Source organism: Labeo rohita, chromosome 17 (assembly GCF_022985175.1).
Source record: "Labeo rohita strain BAU-BD-2019 chromosome 17, IGBB_LRoh.1.0, whole genome shotgun sequence".
NCBI classification, from domain to species: domain Eukaryota; kingdom Metazoa; phylum Chordata; class Actinopteri; order Cypriniformes; family Cyprinidae; genus Labeo; species Labeo rohita.
Window position 1 is genome coordinate 6,795,296 of NC_066885.1, and position 17,293 is coordinate 6,812,588.

The 17,293-nt window shown below is 34.0% G+C and overlaps 1 long non-coding RNA gene across 1 annotated transcript; it reads right to left on the reverse strand.

The window, feature by feature from the left end:
- Positions 1-1,178: 1,178 nt before the first annotated feature.
- LOC127180055 (uncharacterized) lies at positions 1,179-15,833 on the reverse strand. Its single transcript, XR_007829581.1, has 5 exons — positions 15,727-15,833; positions 9,328-9,466; positions 6,371-6,417; positions 5,962-6,019; positions 1,179-3,095 (listed from the first exon to the last, which is right to left on the reverse strand). It is a non-coding gene; the product is annotated as an uncharacterized LOC127180055 (long non-coding RNA).
- Positions 15,834-17,293: the final 1,460 nt, after the last annotated feature.

Consider the following 17,293-nt stretch of genomic DNA (forward strand, 5'->3'; position numbering starts at 1 on the left):
ATGTGAAAATTAAAATATGCATGCAAATACCATCGTACAGCATTGAATATGACGGGATTTACAAGTAAACAATTTTATTTTTATATGAAAATATTTTTTAATCAGTCTATCAAAACGTACTATGATGATATCATAGTAAGGTGATGATATCAGGTGTGTTATGATTACCATATTCATATGAACCATGATATTTACATGTTACACCAAAAGATATCATGGCTGTAGTTTCTGGAAAAAAAAAAAAAAAAAAAAAAAAGAAATGTATTATTTTGGTTGGCATCATGTCTAAAAACAGAGATATAAATATACAAGCATTCAAGGACACAGTGCATAAGGTGGATATAATAACCTAATAACAAGTTTAATAACTTGCAATACAGATAATGATATGCACTTAAGATAATTAAGATGATAATTAAGATTTTTGTAAGGTGTATCTAAAGGCACTCAGGTGGATGACTGCCCTCTACTGTTGTGAAAACAAAAACCTTATAGTTCACTATATAGACTATATATTGCTGCATTTATTTGATCAAAAATTCATAAAAAAAACTGTAATATTGTGAAATATTATTACAATTTAAAATTACAGTTGTCTGTTTTAATATATTTTAAAATGTAATTTATTCCTGTGATGCAAAGCTGAATTTTCAGCATCATTACTCCAGTCTTCACTGTCATACGATCCTTCAGAAATCACTCTAATATGCTGATTTATTATGAATGCTGAAAACAGTTGTGCTGCTGATTTTTTTTTTTTTTTTTTTGGATCCTGTGATATTTTTTCTTTTAGGATTCTTAGATTAAATTTTATTTTTTTTAGATTTTTTTTTTTTCAGAAAAAAAAAAATTGTTAAAAAGTGATAATAAAGACTTATTCATTAGAAAATATTTCTGTTTTTAATAAATGCTTTATTTTTTTTACTTTTTATTCATTAAAGAATCTTGAAAATGGTTTTCTTAATTCCAAAAAATTAAGAAAAAATTAACTGTTTCCAACACTGATAATAAATCAGCATATCAGAATGATTCCTGAAGGATCATGTGACACTGAAGACTGGAGTAATGATGCTGTTTTAGATCACAAGAATAAATTATATTTTGAAGTATATTAAAATAGAAACCTGTTATTTTATATTGCAATAATATTTCAGAATTTTACAGTTTTCTCTGTATTTCTGATCAAATAAATGCAGCCTTGACGAGCGTAAGAAACTTCTTTAAAAGAAGTAAAAATCCCAATCTTTTGAATGACAGTGTAAGTAAAAAATTGACATTTCACCAAGATGTAGGAAAGTATACACTGACTCAAATAAAGAATGATCTACAGGTTTTCTAAAAGACGGATGTGTAAAACATATGTTTAAACATTATTTCTGGTAATAGACTCCACAGCTGCTTGTATAAGAGCTTGAAGTCACATTTCTCAACTAGCTCATTAGTCAGACGCGTGGAGAACTCAAAGCAGACAGATTTGCTTAAAAAATGCATCTGTGAAATGGATCAAGAATTTACATATCGAGAACATAATTGTTCTGGCAGATTCCAAAGCTAATTTATATTTCGGACTCAAACGTGTGCAATTTTAAGACAGGATTTGCTTTTACCAAATAAAAATGCTATAAAATTCCCACCATTTCTAGAAGTGATGCATTCTCATATCTGAAATCCAATTAAAGAAAGAAGCAGACATTGTGTATTCATCAGAATAAATTGGTTGCGCTCACAGCTCTGACGGATAGACTCTTTCCACAGGAGGAGGTTTACAGTTGCGTGTCTAATGAAAAACACTGCACCTCTCCAACCCATGTCCATCAACGTCAGCCAATGGCTCAGACAGTTTCGTTTGATTTGCAGCTAAGCAGGCGGTGAAGATGAGTCAAAGAGAAGAGGAGACCCTCAGTAGACGGCACAAAGCTTAATCTCTCTTTCTAAACACGACAGGGATCGAGGAAATGGGATCCATGGCCGTTCTATGAGGAACAGATGTTTGAAACACAGCTGGTGACCCTCTGAAACATTAGCCCTGGCCGAACGGTTACACAAGCACACATATACACACACGCTCACGGATGTGGAAAGAAAGAGTGGCTTAGGGGCACAAACTCAATAATTCGACAGAGTCGTGATTGCAGGCCGCCACCTCAGGCTAAGAACGCGGGACAGGAAGTGACCTGGGACATACATACACTGTAATTGGATCAAAGGCTGTAGTCTTTGTGCCACCAGAATCAAATCTCTCAGACAAACAGGATAAATCCTTCCTTTCATTGCCATTTTACCCCCCTGAAAGCTGTTTCAAATATGATACAAAACCAATGAAGTGTGAAGTGTGCATTCGTCTCTATTAAATAAATTGAACTGTTTTTGCAGACAACCTGTGATTATTTTATGTAAATCATTCCCCATAAATCTGACCCCAAAAAAGCCAGACGGTTTTCCTTAGACTAGCTTTCGCTAGTACAAAGTCACATTTGTGCTTTAACCTAATCCAATCACTCACAGTAATTACCTTATGAATTTTGTAAGGCCCATTAAACGAGAACAGGACCCCATTATGTAGGACTGGCAGGAACATGGGGAATAAATTAATACATCTAAATACATCAAAGCCTACAGTGCTACAGATGCCGAACTGTGGGGACAAATTGAGCAAAAGCGGCGTGAGGATTTATGAGCATGATAGCAATCGTCACCCCTCACCTATATCTTATATCATTCCGGACACAGAGCGCTTTTATACAACACATCAGTCATGTAGATGTTATTACTTTGAATTTACACCACCCAAAGATTAAGGCAACCAGCCAAAAATAACTACTTCTAGGTGTTTGTTTTAGTATTCATGCAGCAGTGGAAACAAAAGTTGGAAAATGTTCCATTAAGAAGCCTGATGAAGCTTCAACGTCAAATGGATGCTGTGCAGGTGTCAACGTTGTGTCTGTGATTGTAATTTGAAAGGAAGAGCTTGTCTGTTCAACACACACTGTGAGAAACCGCATGCGCCGAAACTCCACATGCACTCATCAATACCGCCGAGGGATGCTGGATGAAACTCAAGGCCGGGTCTTTGTTCACCAAATCTATGAGCTTTCCTGATGGTACAAAGGATAAAAAGACAGCATTTGGGGTTTAGAAAAATATCTCTTTGTTAAGACAAAACAAGGGTTAAAAGAATATTCTGGGTTCAAAACAAGGGACAAAGTCAAAATGATTATCTATGGTAACCAGCGTCATGCCAGAGATGATGTTGAATACCACAGACAGTATTTTTTGACTTGTTCCCCAGATTTTATCACACCAGTTTCATGTAAACTTTTAGTTTAGTTTAAGTCTTGTGGCTGCCCTTCCAAAACAATGCTTATTTTAATGTCTATCCCAGTGCAGTGTCCTCCCTCATATATATCCATTGTAAGTGTCTGAATTCTAAGGGTTACAGATTATAAACATAATCAAAACTGATGAAAAACCTGTTGTACACAATATTCTACATGCCCTCTATTGTCTGATTGAGTTTATACTTTATACAACTAAAAGGCCTTTTTAGGAATTTTTGTGTTTTGTGTTTTACATCTCCTAAAAAATCATGTTGAAATGTGATACATCATTGATGAATGTTTATTCATAAATTGTTTATTCATTGTATTGCATTATATGTTTTGCCTCCCACAATAAAAACTGCACTCTAAAGCTCTAAAAACTGGGTGAAATATGGACAAACCCAGCGACTGGGATGTTTCGACCTAGCAGTTGGGTTAAATGCTTAACTCAACATACTAGTTTTAGTAGTAACTAGTTTTATTTAACTCAACTATTGTTTAAAAAAATACTATATGGCTAGCTTAAAATGAATCCAAAATAGGTTGTAAATTAAAAATCATCACCAATAATCAAAAGGTGAACATTTATTTATAAGCAAAATGTGAATTTCTGACCTATTTTGGGTTCATTTTAGGCAAGAAATGTAGTAATTTTTAAGCAATAGTCGAGTTAACTAAAATTACCCAGAATGTTCAGTTAAACATTTAACCCAACCGCTGAGTCCAAACGACACAGTTTGCCCATATTTCACCCAACGCTGAGTTGGTTTTAACCCAGCATTTTTTTTTTAGAGTGTACAGAGCTTTGATTATAAACAACACTCCAAAACACTCTAAAAATGCTGGGTTAAAAACAACCCAGCGCTGGGTAAAATATGGACAAACCCAGCAATTGGGTTGGTTTGACCCAACCTTCTGGGTAGTTTTATTTAACTCAACTATTTCTTAAACATAACTATATGGCTGGCTTAAAATGAACACAAAATAGGTTGTAAATTAAAAATCATCAGCAATAATCAAAAACTAATAAAACTAACCAACACTCTGTTAATTACTGGTTTAAAAACAACCCAGTTGCTGGGTTTGTCCATATTTCACCCAATGCTGGGATGTTTTCAACCCAGAATTTTTTAGAGTGTACAGAGCTTTGATCATAAAACTAACTAACACTCTAAAAAATGCTGGTTTAAAAACAACACAGCGCTGGGTGAAATATGGACAAACCCAGCAATTGGGTTGTTTTGACCCAGTGGTGAAGTTAAATGTTTAACCCAGTGGGTAGTTTTATTTAACTTAACAATTTCTTAAACATTACTATACGGCTGGCTTAAAATGAACCCAAAAATATAAATTAAAAATCATCAGCAATAATCAAAAGGTGAACATTTATTAATAAGCAAAATAAGAAAAAATGTTCAACCTATTTTGGGTTTATTTTAGGCAAGCAATATAATAATTTTTAAGAAATACTTGAGTTAACTAAAACTACCCAGAATGTTTGGTTAAACATTTATCCCAACCGCTGGGTCAAAACAACCCAATTGCTGGGTTTGTCCATATTTCACCCAACGCTGTGTTGTTTTAAAGCATTTTTCAGAGTGTACAGAGCTTTGATCATAAAACTAATCAACACTCTAAAAAATGCTGGTTTCAAAAAAAACAACCCAGTGCTGGGTGAAATATGGACAAATAATAAATGTTAATAAATGTTAATTTCCAACCTATATTGGGGGTTATTTTAGGCAAGAAATATAGTTAATTTTTAAGCAGTAGTCGAGTTAACTTAATTACCCAGAATGTTGGGTTAAAGATTTAACCCAACCGCTGGGTCAAAACAAACCAGTTGCTGGATTTGTTCTTATTTTACCTAACGCTGGGTTATTTTTAACCCAGCATTTTTAGAGTATACAGAGCTTTGATCATAAAACTAACCAACACTCTAAAAAACGCTGGTTTAAAAACAACCCAGTGCTGGGTGAAATATGGACAAACCCAGTGATTGGGTTGTTTCAACCCAGCGGTTGGGTTAAATGGTAACTTCTGGGTTTTATTTAACTCAACTATTGCTTAAAATTACTATATTTATGGCTTAAAATGAACCCAAAATAGGTTGGAAATTAACATTTATTAATATGTTCGAGAAATGAACATAAATAGTAAACATTTTTTAAATGGTTTATTAATAAATGTTTACCTTTTCATTTTTCCTGATGCCTCTAGTAATTATGTGTCTGATTTTTAATTTACAACCAATATTGGGTTCATTTCAAGCCAGCCATATAGTAATTTTTAAACAATATTTGAGTTAAGTATAGCCAGAAGGTTGGGTTCAACATTTAACCCAACCACTGGGTCAAAAAACAAAACAGTCCCTGAGTTTTTCCATATTTCAACCAGCATTTTTTTAGAGTTAAAATGTCATCTTTAATAATACTAATAACAATTTTGGGAGATATGGAGGAACAACTGATATTTACATCCATTTTGAAATTACTATTATTATTATTTAAAAGATTTCTGTATAAATGTTTTTGAACTGATTGATTTGAGACTAGAATATAATTGAGGAATAATGTGAGTAACTCCCTAATGAATTAAAAACGCACTGTATGGTAGCAGACAATGAGACAAAGATACTCACAGCTGAATATTAATGCAAAGTCAGTCCTGCTGCTACTGACGGGTGTCCCATGTGGCTCCTGCAGTAATTCAGACCAACATATAGTGCCTTCAGGCTATTATTAAGTTCAGTGTGGTTGTCATGTTTGATATGTCCTACATATGCTTCTGCTGTTCAGACAGCGCATATGGAATAACAGAATCCTTTATGTTAGCAACAGAGCTCTAATAGCACAAACAAAAACAAGAAAAGATTTGCAAAAGATTATTTGGCCCATTTCTGAAACCTTCTAGACGATAATTATGACCAAAGAACTAAATATGTATAAGAAAATAACTACACAAGATAATTAAGTGCCATTTTGGTGTTGCTTGATGTTAATGTTATAAAGGTTACAACAATAACAACAGATTTGAAAAATAAGCATTACCTTTGGGACATATGAAGATGCTCTGTACTGTGATCTTGACCTTCAGCCTATAAAAGAGTGGAGATTAGATTAAAATAAAGGCTGTATGGGGCATTGATGTCAAAAGTTTAATCAGAACGTCTGTACAGAATGTCCCGGCAGAAACAACAAAGCTTAACTAGACATCTGAGCTGAGCTGCCTGAGGTCAGGACATTGTCCAAGAAGTTGTTTCTTCACAGATTTGCTTACTCATACAACTTCTTACCACACAAATTCTCACTTATGAAATCCCAGCTATGCCTTTGTACTTCAAACTGGCTGTGATCCGGTCCAAAGGTCTTTAAAATCAAACAAAAGGAAAGCAAGAAAAGAACTATTTACCTAAAGTAAAACACGGAGAAGGTGATACTCAGCTAAAAGTGTTTTAGAGGCCCTTTTATTCTGTGGAGAATTCACACAATAGCATTCAGACCAGGCGCTCTCCAGCATCTCCTTACTGTCAGCCTGTGGATCATTTAGAGTATTAATGGCGGGGTAATGTGGACCAGCACAATGCCAATTACCCCCTCTCGTCACACAGACCCCTCTCAACAGCCCCTTCACACCCATTTACCCCGTGAACATGCTCACGACGGCACTCACTACACACATTATATGGGCACATATGAGTACTTTTCCAAAGCAGCTACACACTGATCTGTGTGACTGGAGAGCAGACGAGCGATGAAAGATTTACAAGCAGCAAAACAAAAAAAAACTATATTGTTTCTTTAGACAAAGAACAATAATGGTGAAGAGATGAAGAAGTGAAAGACAGCTTAAAGGGATAAATACTTTCTGACGAAGACTGACAGAGAAGAGTAGACACTGTTGAATAAAGTCGTTGTTTTAGTTTTCTTTGCACACAAAAAGTATTCTTGTAGCTTCATAAAATGAAAGTTGAACCACTGATGTCACATGGACTATTTTAACAACGTCCTTACTACCTTTCTAGGCCTTCAATGTGTCAGTTGCATTGCTGTGCAGGGTCAAAAAGCTCTCGATTTATATCAGAAATATCTTATTTTGAGTTTCGAAGATGAACTAAGGTCTTACAGGTTTGGAACGACATCAAAGTGAGTAATTATTGACAGAATTTTCATTTTTGGGTGAACTATGCTTTTAAATTGATAATATCAAATTGATAATAAAGACATTTCTAATGATTACTATTCCAAATAAATGCTGTAAAATGTTAAAATGTGATTTATTACGGTCTCTGCAAAAATATTAAGACATTTATAGTAATAAAAATGTTTCTTGAGCAGAAAATCAGCATATTAGAATGATTTCTGAAAGATCATGTGACACTGAAGACAGAAGTAATGATGCTGAAAAAATTCAGCTTTGCATCATAAGAATAAGTTACATTTACATTATTTACAAGTTACATTTAAAAGTTACATTATACACAAAATATATTACAGCAGAAACCAGTTCTTTTAAATTGTAATAATATTTCTCTTTTTTTGAACAATTAAAGCCAGCCTTGGTGAGACTTAACATTAAAAAGAAAGAAAAAACCTCTTAACCAAAACCTAAATTTTGGAAACGTAATGTATGTAGATGAATAGATGAAACAAAAAACAAAACAAAACAAAAAAACAACAAAAAAAACAAAAACAAAACAACAACAACAACAACAACTATATATATATATATATATATATATATACACATACAGTTTCAAATGCCAAAGGTTTTGCGCTCAAAGTATTTGAGTGCAGATGCCACCTGATTTCATATTATTTTCTAAAGCAAAGACATTCAAATTTAAGTGTGACTTAAAGAAGAAAGTTCACTTCCAAAACAAAAATTTACAGATAATTTAGCAAAAACGATTGTTCATTTTCTAAACAAACTGACAATTTATATACTATATTAAGAAAAAAACCTCTTAACCAAACCTAAATTCTGGAACCGTAATGTATGTAGATGAATAGATGAAACAAAAAACAAAACAAAACAAAAAAACAAACAAAAACAAAACAAAAACAACAACAACAACTGTATATATACATATATATATATACACACACATACATACATACATACAGTTTGAAATGCCAAAGGTTTTGCACTCAAAGTATTAATAATAATAATTTAGCAAAAACGATTGGGCATTTTCTAAACAAACTGACAATTTATATACTTTTTAACCTCAAACACTCGTCTCGTCTAGGTCTACATAACTTTTTTTTCCCCAGTTCAATACGGACAATACAGTTAGGGTATGTCAAAAAACTCCCATCTCGTCTTCTTCCCCAACTTCAAAATTGCCCTACAGAAGTACCGAACCAGTGTTTACAAAGTGAACAGTCAAAGAAAATCAAACGCCTTTGGCAAAAAAAAAAAAATAAATAAATGTAGGACGATTTTGACATTGAAGAAGAAAACAGGATGGGAGTTTTTCGACCTACCCTAACTGTACTGACCCGGATTACAAGTTACAAATGTTTGAGACAAGACAAACATTTGATGTTAAAAAGTAAATTGTTTCGAAAATGGTCATTTCACTAGATAATACCCTTCATCCTCAGCTGGGATCATTTAGTGCCATTTAAAGCTGCATTTAAACTGCATTTGGAAGTTCAAACTCGGGGGCACCATAGAAGTCCACTATACAGAGAGAAATTCTGGAATGTTTTCCTCAAAAAACACAATTTTTTTACGACTGACGAAAGAAAGACACAAGCATCTTGGATGACAAGTGGGCGAGTAAATTATCTGTAAATTTTTGGTCTGTTAGTGAACTAATCCTTTAAAGGTCCAAATATGTTTCAGTGCCACCTCCTTCATCTACTAAATGTTTACATTTAACATTAAATCAGTTGATGCATAAAACATCATATCATCACAGCATCATTTTTCACAACATAAAGGAAATGAGCTATTATAGTGAAAGCAGATTGCAGGCTAATAATTCAAGTGTACTTACAGGCTTGCTGTATTCGTGTGGAGGGTTGAGTGTGTTCCACGGATGTTCTCCATTTGTGGTTCTATGATGCCGTTACAGTTCAGTTCTCTGTTCTGCTGCCATGTCTCAGACTCAAGATGTGACGCTTTGTTTGAAACATCTGAAAGAAACTCTTTATGAGATAAACAGCATTTCCACCAAAGCCTGAGAGCTCTTTGAGTACAGACGACAACAGACTCGAAATGTCAAATATAAAACCAAACGATGCAGCCAACAGTTTATGGCCCACTTCATAGAGAAAAACTTCATAGCTCATATCCTGCATCTTCGGATGCATTTACTGTCTTCCAAATGTCAAACAACCCACGTAATTGGCCTGGTATCCATATGCTTTATATTGACAGATCAAAATCTTTATTTGCTTAGATTCAGCGTAGTTAAAGCGAAGTGCTTTAAAAGCCAAAACTGAACTTTCAAAGGTTTTAAAATAAATTCATGCTAAGTAGGTGAAACGGATCTATAATCTGGAGGAAATGAGTTTGTGTAATGCAGTGATCCGTTTCTAAACTGCGAAGATAATACCAATTGACTTTTTGCTTTGCTTTTCTAATCCCCTCACCACTTGCCTTAACCGAGAGGTTACGCGGATACGGTTGTCACGGCAACATCTTATCAGCCACCGGTACTCCTGCATCCCTTCCCCGCCCCTCCATCATTCATGCCGGCGATTTAGGCGTAATTAAAACACACTCACGCCGCCGGAGACGCTTTACACATCCTCAATTTATAAAGGTGCTGTGGGTCTCTCTGCGTCTCTGAAATGGGTTGCACATGCGGGGGTGTTTTCAAACGAAAATGACTGCTGTAAAGGTCGTAGTCCAAAATCAAAAAAAAGAAAAGCAGAAATATTTTTCTCACTTTTCTAACTATAATTTATTTTATGAAAAGTGCAAGCAAGAGAAGTTAATGTAGGTTTAATATAATAAATAGATCAAATATTTTTTTAAATAATGACTTATTAACTGTGTTTACCCTGGTGAAAAAACCAGCATATGCTGGTAGGTATGTTTTGATGCTGGAATGCTGGTTAGGTAGGTTTTGATGCTGGTTTTTGCTGGTCATGTTGCTGGTCAAGGACCAGCATGAACCAGCAAAGTACTTTGTTATTCTTCTTGATATTTTTACACAGTGGCTAATTAAGCGGAAGTCGTGCACATTCGCAGAAAACGGCTTACTTCCGCATTGAAAAATAAGGTGGAAAATACATTTAAATTCAAGTAAATAATTGAATGTTCATGTTTTACACTACCAATCAAAAGCTTTTGAACAGTAAGATTTTTAATGTTATAGTCTCTTCTGCTCAACAAGCCTGCATTTATTTGATCAAAAGTACAGCAAAAACAGTAACATTTTGAAATATTTGTACTATTTAAAGTAACTGTTTTCTATTTGAATATATTTTAAAATGTAATTTATTCCTGTGATTTCAAAGCTGAATTTTTAGCATCATTACTCCAGTCACATGATCCTTCAAAAATCATTCTAATATTCTGATTTGCTGCTCAAAAAACATTATCATTTTGAAAACAGCTGAGTAGATTTTTTTCAGGTTTCTTTGATGAACAGAGAGTTCAGAATAACAGCATTTATCTGAAATAGAAATCTTTTGTAACATTATAAATGCCTTTATCATTACTTTCGATCAATTTAAAGCATCCTTGTTGAACAAAAGTATAATTTCTATAATTTCTCCTCCCCCCACTCCACAAAAAAAAAAAAAACAATTATACTGACTCCAAGTTTTTTAATGGCATAGTGTATAATGTTAAAAAGCGCTTTATTTTAGAGAAATGCTCATTTTTGGATCTTTCTATTCATCAAATAATTCAGAAAACACTTTACCCAACTGTTTTAATTTTTTATAATAATAATAATAACAACAAATGTTTCATGAACAGTAAATCAGCATATTAGAATGATTTCTGAATGATCACGTGACACTGAAGACTAATGATGCTGAAAATTTTGCTTTGATCAGAGGAATAAATTACATTTTAAAATATATTCAAATAGAAAACAGTTATTTTAAACAGTAAAAATATTTTGAAATTTTACTGTTTTTTCTGTATTTTGGATCAAATAAATGCAGGCTTGGTGAGCAGAAGAGACTTCTTAAAAAACATTACAAATTACCATTCAAAAACTTTTGACTCGTAGTGTATAAGTTGTTTTTTTTCCATTTCATATAGTACACTCCACTTTTAGGATAGGAAAATAGTACACAGTTTATCAAAATCTTGCTTCAAAAAATGAATTATTTTATACAATGTTAATGGTATGTAAAGTATTCCAATTATTATAATTACTGCTGGAAATTCAATATGATGGTTTTAATATTAAATGATTAAATAATTTTTATACAATGAAATTAATTTTATATACAGAAAATCACTGGATTACAAAAAATGAATAAGTAAATTAACATAAAATATACATATAGCAAAAACCAAACACAGTTATCTTAGTTTAACTTAATGGATTTTACAGGCTTAAAATTCAGGTTACATGGTGCGTTCATTCATGCTGTCACGGCCCATGTGGATTAATAAATCAACATTGCAGCTGTGGGCTTATCAGCATCTCACATTCTAATAACTCTGAAATATCATTCATATCACATGGCAGTTTTCCACCAAAAGGATAATCAGGATTAATACATTCATAGTTCTATATAATTACTCTCTCCTGATTGATCAAAGTGTCCATCACAGTCTGGCACCAGGACATTAAACCACAAAATAAATATACCCATTTTTTCCGTGTATAAATCAAATAATACGCCGAGCTGATTAAATCAAGCACATGGGAGTTGACTGTATAATCATACTATGAAAGCACAACCTTGACTATTTTAAGGCTCCTCGCTCTCTCCGTTTCGGTTACTCGAGAATGGCTGCTAATAAACAGAAAACCGTCCACACTTTCATCACACTCTCAATTACCCTGAGATGTGTTTACTCAGGACGACGTTTCTCTCTCACCATCGCATCGCTCACACCATCAGAGGCGTAAATCACCCCGCTCGCCATTTTCCTCGTCTTTGGCGGTATCCCTTAATCGCCTTAATTAAATGGCGACTGTGGCTCCAAAAATAACTTGGACTTTCCAGCGCTCTAAAGGCCAGATCAAACAAACATCTGCAGAGAGCCCGTGAGGGTCTGCGGTAAGAGGCGGGGACCAGCGTCGGCCCTCAGAGACTGCAGCAGGCCTCTCGCAAACGTCACAGAATAAAAGATGGACTCCATTAGGGCCTGACGGTTTAAGATCTGCTTCGTGTTAGGAAAACTGTGAGGCTTTCCTGCCTCCCTCCCTTGTCCCACTTCAATCCTGACTCTGGGTTTCGCTAAAGCTCGTGGATTAGTATCTGCTTTCCTCAGCGCTGCTTGGCCACTCTGATGTCTTTCTGCTGTCACTCAGGTGAAAAAAATAAACCAGAAAAACACTACTCTACATTGCCATATGTGAATTATGGATACATGCCCACATATTTCAAGTACAAGTGGGATCCTGCATGTAAAAAAAACAATTTGTTTGGTTGCTGACCATTTATTAGACCATCTGACCCTCAAGAGTCAAACTGATGTTTGAAATATACTGCAGTGTTTTCGCAATAACTTTCAGCAGGTTTGAGTAATTTATTATATACTTGTGTATTTGGCAGTTGCAATGCACAATGAATTCAAGGTATACATATTATTTCTTGCATGGCCTGGGAATCGAACCTATGACCTTGATTTTTTTCTAGTGAGCTACAGTTTTAACTAGAGACATCAGTAATACTGGTATCAGTGATACTCACCTTTAGTCATATTTAACAAATATGCTATCTTTATGTTGTTTCTACATTAATTTGAAGATTGAACATGAAATTATTTAAATATAAAAATATATTTAAAAACTATATATTATGTAGTGCTGGGCAGATTACTACAAATTGTAGTCCATTACTGATTCCAAATTACATGACAAGAATTGTAGTTAATATAATCCATTACACATTTTAAGGTAATATAATCAGATTACTTTCTGATTACTTTTAGATTACTTTTGACCTCTTGTACCATATTTATATAAAATACAAAGAGAAAGAAAATATATTCCATATATTCCATGTTAGTAACTGGTCTTTGTGTGAATGAACTGGAAGACTTTCTGAATGTAAGTGGTAGGCTATTTTAGAAATTAAAATATTAAATATGAAAAAGAAGAATTAGGGATTATTATATACACTGACCAAAATTATAAACACAACACTTTTGTTTTTGCCCCCAAGATTTTTCTATTTATTTTCTATTTTTCTATTTCTATTTACACCTTCTCTATTCCCTATTGTTCACAAATCTGTCTAAATCTTGATCCACAACGTTGACATTAGCAAACCGCTCACCCACACGACGCCATACACGCTGTCTGCCATCTGTCCTGTACAATGAAAACTGGGATTCATCTGTGAAGAGAACACCTTTCCAAAGTGCCAAATGCCATCGAATGTGAGCATTTGCCCTCTCAACGAACTGCAGTCAGGTCGACGAGCATGCAGATGAGCTTCCCTGAGACGGTTTCTGACAGTTTGTGGTCTCCAGTTGTGAGGCCAGTTGGATGTACTGCCAAATTCTCTGAAACGGCTTTGGAGACGACTTATGGTAGAGAAATGAACATTCAATTCATGGGCAACAGCTCTGGTAGACATTCCTGCAGTCCTGCATTCCCCAACCCCAACATCCTTCCTGCATTCCCCAACATCTGTGGCACTGCGTTGTGTGATAAAGCTGCACTGTGAGGTGGATGGATTATCTCGGCAAAGGAGAAGTGCTCACTAACACAGATTTAGACAGATTTGTGAACAATATTTGAGAGAAATAGGCCTTTTGTGTACATAGGAAAAGTTGTAGATCTTTGAGTTCAGCTCATAAAAAATGGGGGCAAAAACAAAAAGTGTTGTGTTTATAATTTTGGTCAGTGTATTATAAATAATTTATTGCATTTGTGTGAATATAATGTGATCCTGGACCACAAAACCAGTCATAAGGGTCAGTTTTTTTGAAATTGAGGTTTATATATCATCTTTTTTTTATTGATGTATAGTTTGTTTAGATAGGACAATATTTGGCTGAGATACAACTATTTGAAAATCTGAAATCTGAGGGTGCGAAAAAAATCAAAATACTGAGAAAATTCCTCTTAGTTTTACTAATCAAAAATCAAAGTTTAACAAATTTAGCATAAGCATGTGTCCTAGACACATTGCTGTCTCATATTTTAGAGCAGTCAATGAAATTTGGGGAAAAAAATCAATAAAATCTGTATGTGTGTTTGAAAATATTCAGATGTAACCCCCTTCAACAGTGTTCAACCCCTAGAATCTGATCTGATTCTGATTCATAATCCTTACCATTTTCATAAGTAACTAATTTAATTACACATTCTTATCTCAGTAACTGTAACAGATTACAGTTACATTTATTTTGTAATTAAATTACATAACTCTGTTACATGTAACTAGTTACTCTCCAACACTGATTACAAGTACTTCATTTTTGGAATCTGATTACATAATCCAGATTACAAGTAATCAGCTATTATCCAGTACTGTATTATATATGCATTCCCTGTAAATCAAACCCATAACCTTAATGTTGCTAGCGCTATGCTCTACTGTTTAATTTACAGGAACGCTTTACATTAACTGGCATTAAGCACCATACCAATGCACAACAAACACTCAAAACATCTTAGCATCCACATAGTGACAATCTGGCAACCACCTAGAACACACTAGCATTATAGTGGTGAGTTTAAGAACTATTTACTTTTTCTTAGTAATCTAGTTCATAATATTAGCTCTTTCACCACTAGAAACATTGCTGGGAAAGTCTGGAGCCCAATGAGAAACAGATATGCCACCAAGACCACTTTATTAGCGCCAAGCGATTTCAGATTTCATTCTACAGAAATCACTTCAATAAGAACTGCATATTTTTTATGCAGTAAATATTTTACAGAGGTCTGGGGTGGGGTACCGCAATCTTCAAAACCCAGCTGTCCAATTCTCAAGTCCTACATCAAAATCTGCACTATACGTTTTCATTGTTCAGAGCACTTTCAATAGTCCACCCATATTCCATGAAAGTTTTAAGACTCTCCCCTCCAGTCCTGTTTTTGAAACCATTAATCAAATCACTGAAAATAGCGCATGGAGAGAGTATTGTTCTCAGAGAGGTGGAAAATGAGAGAGAAACATTTCAAGAGCACCTAGAGACCACAAAGCATTCGACATTAATTCTATTTTGGACACTCTGAGAAAGATGGAAAGGAGAGAGAAATAGAGCAGTTTTTGACTGAAGTCAGTTTTCCCAGTACCTCTATATCCAGCTGACATCGGGTCGATCCTGTTTTGATGGAGAGCATCTTTCTTTCTGAGCACACGTATAATCAATATCCATCTTCAGCCTCTTTCCATCACAGGCTCCGTCGTCACGTGTATATTTTGTCTGCTGCACTTCACAAAGGTCACCTGGAACTAATACACCTTAAATTTGTGGAAACCAAAAAACAAATTAAACGCAGGTTCCTGAGGACATGGCTTTCAGAAGCGGAAAATATCTGTAAGATTGCTCTAAGATCTGTTTATAGAGGTGACAAACAACAATTGCGTTTCTTGGAAACAGATTTCAGTCTTTGGAACACAAATAAAACAGGCAAAAATGTGCACAATTGATCTTTGTTCTTTTCTAAGACATTTTGAGAGAGCACTACATTTGCATTCATAGACCGGTGAATGCAAAAATCCCAATTCATCATAATTAGCATCCTACATTTGCAGTTGGGACCCAGCGGGCGCATATGCAGGGATTTCTTCTGTCTAGTTTTGGCAAGCTGCCCGAGGCACAGATCAAACACACAGTAAAGCCACTGTAAGAAAGCAGCAGGTATTCTGGGAAGGTATTAGAAATAGTCTCAAACCCTGCTTTTGTTTTTCTGGCTCCACCTGTAAGAATCCTTAGCTGTCAGCGGTGGTGAATAATTAATGCTCTCTCAGACATATGCACACTACTGCACCACCATCAATCTAGCAGTCTTAGACACTGAGTATTCGCCCACAACAGCTCTGATCTTCATGCATCTGACTCATCTGTTTTTCTGTTGAGGAATGATTTTACAATGATTAAACACTCTGTCATAACATATTGACAGATATTGACAGTAAACAATGATGTAGGAATAAAGATACATTTGATTAAATTCAGTTCAATAAAAATGAATTAAAACTTTAAATGTTAAAGAGAGATACTCACAACAAAGATATGGAAATAAAAAATGTATCTGATTCAGTTCAGTACAAATAAAATGAAACAAAAATATATAAATAAAGTAAAATAGGTATAAATGTGTTCCAGAGGGATATCACCAATAAAGATGTGTGAAAATAAACATACATTCAGTAAAATAAATAAATAAATAAATAAATAAAATATAAGAGAAATATATATATATATAATAATAATAATAATAATAATATAAATAATAATAATAATAATAAATTCTTTAACAGGGTACCAGACAGATATTAATAAAGATTTGTGAAAATAAAGATACATTTTTAGTTTCAGTTCAATCCAGTTCAGTACAAATAATAAAGTGAAATAAAATAAAATAAAATGGTTTAAAGGTGTGCCAGAGAGATAATACCAATAGAGATGTGTGAAAACAAACATACATTTGGTTAAGTTACATTCAGTAAAATACATGGAATAAAATACAATAATAAAATAAAATAAAAATAAACAAAAAAAAAAGTGTGCAAGACAGATAACAATAAAGATGTGTGGAAATAAAGATACATTTTTTAGTTTAGTCCAGTTCAGTACAAATAAAATAAAATAAAATAAAATAAAATAAAATAAAATAAAATAAAATAAAATAAAAT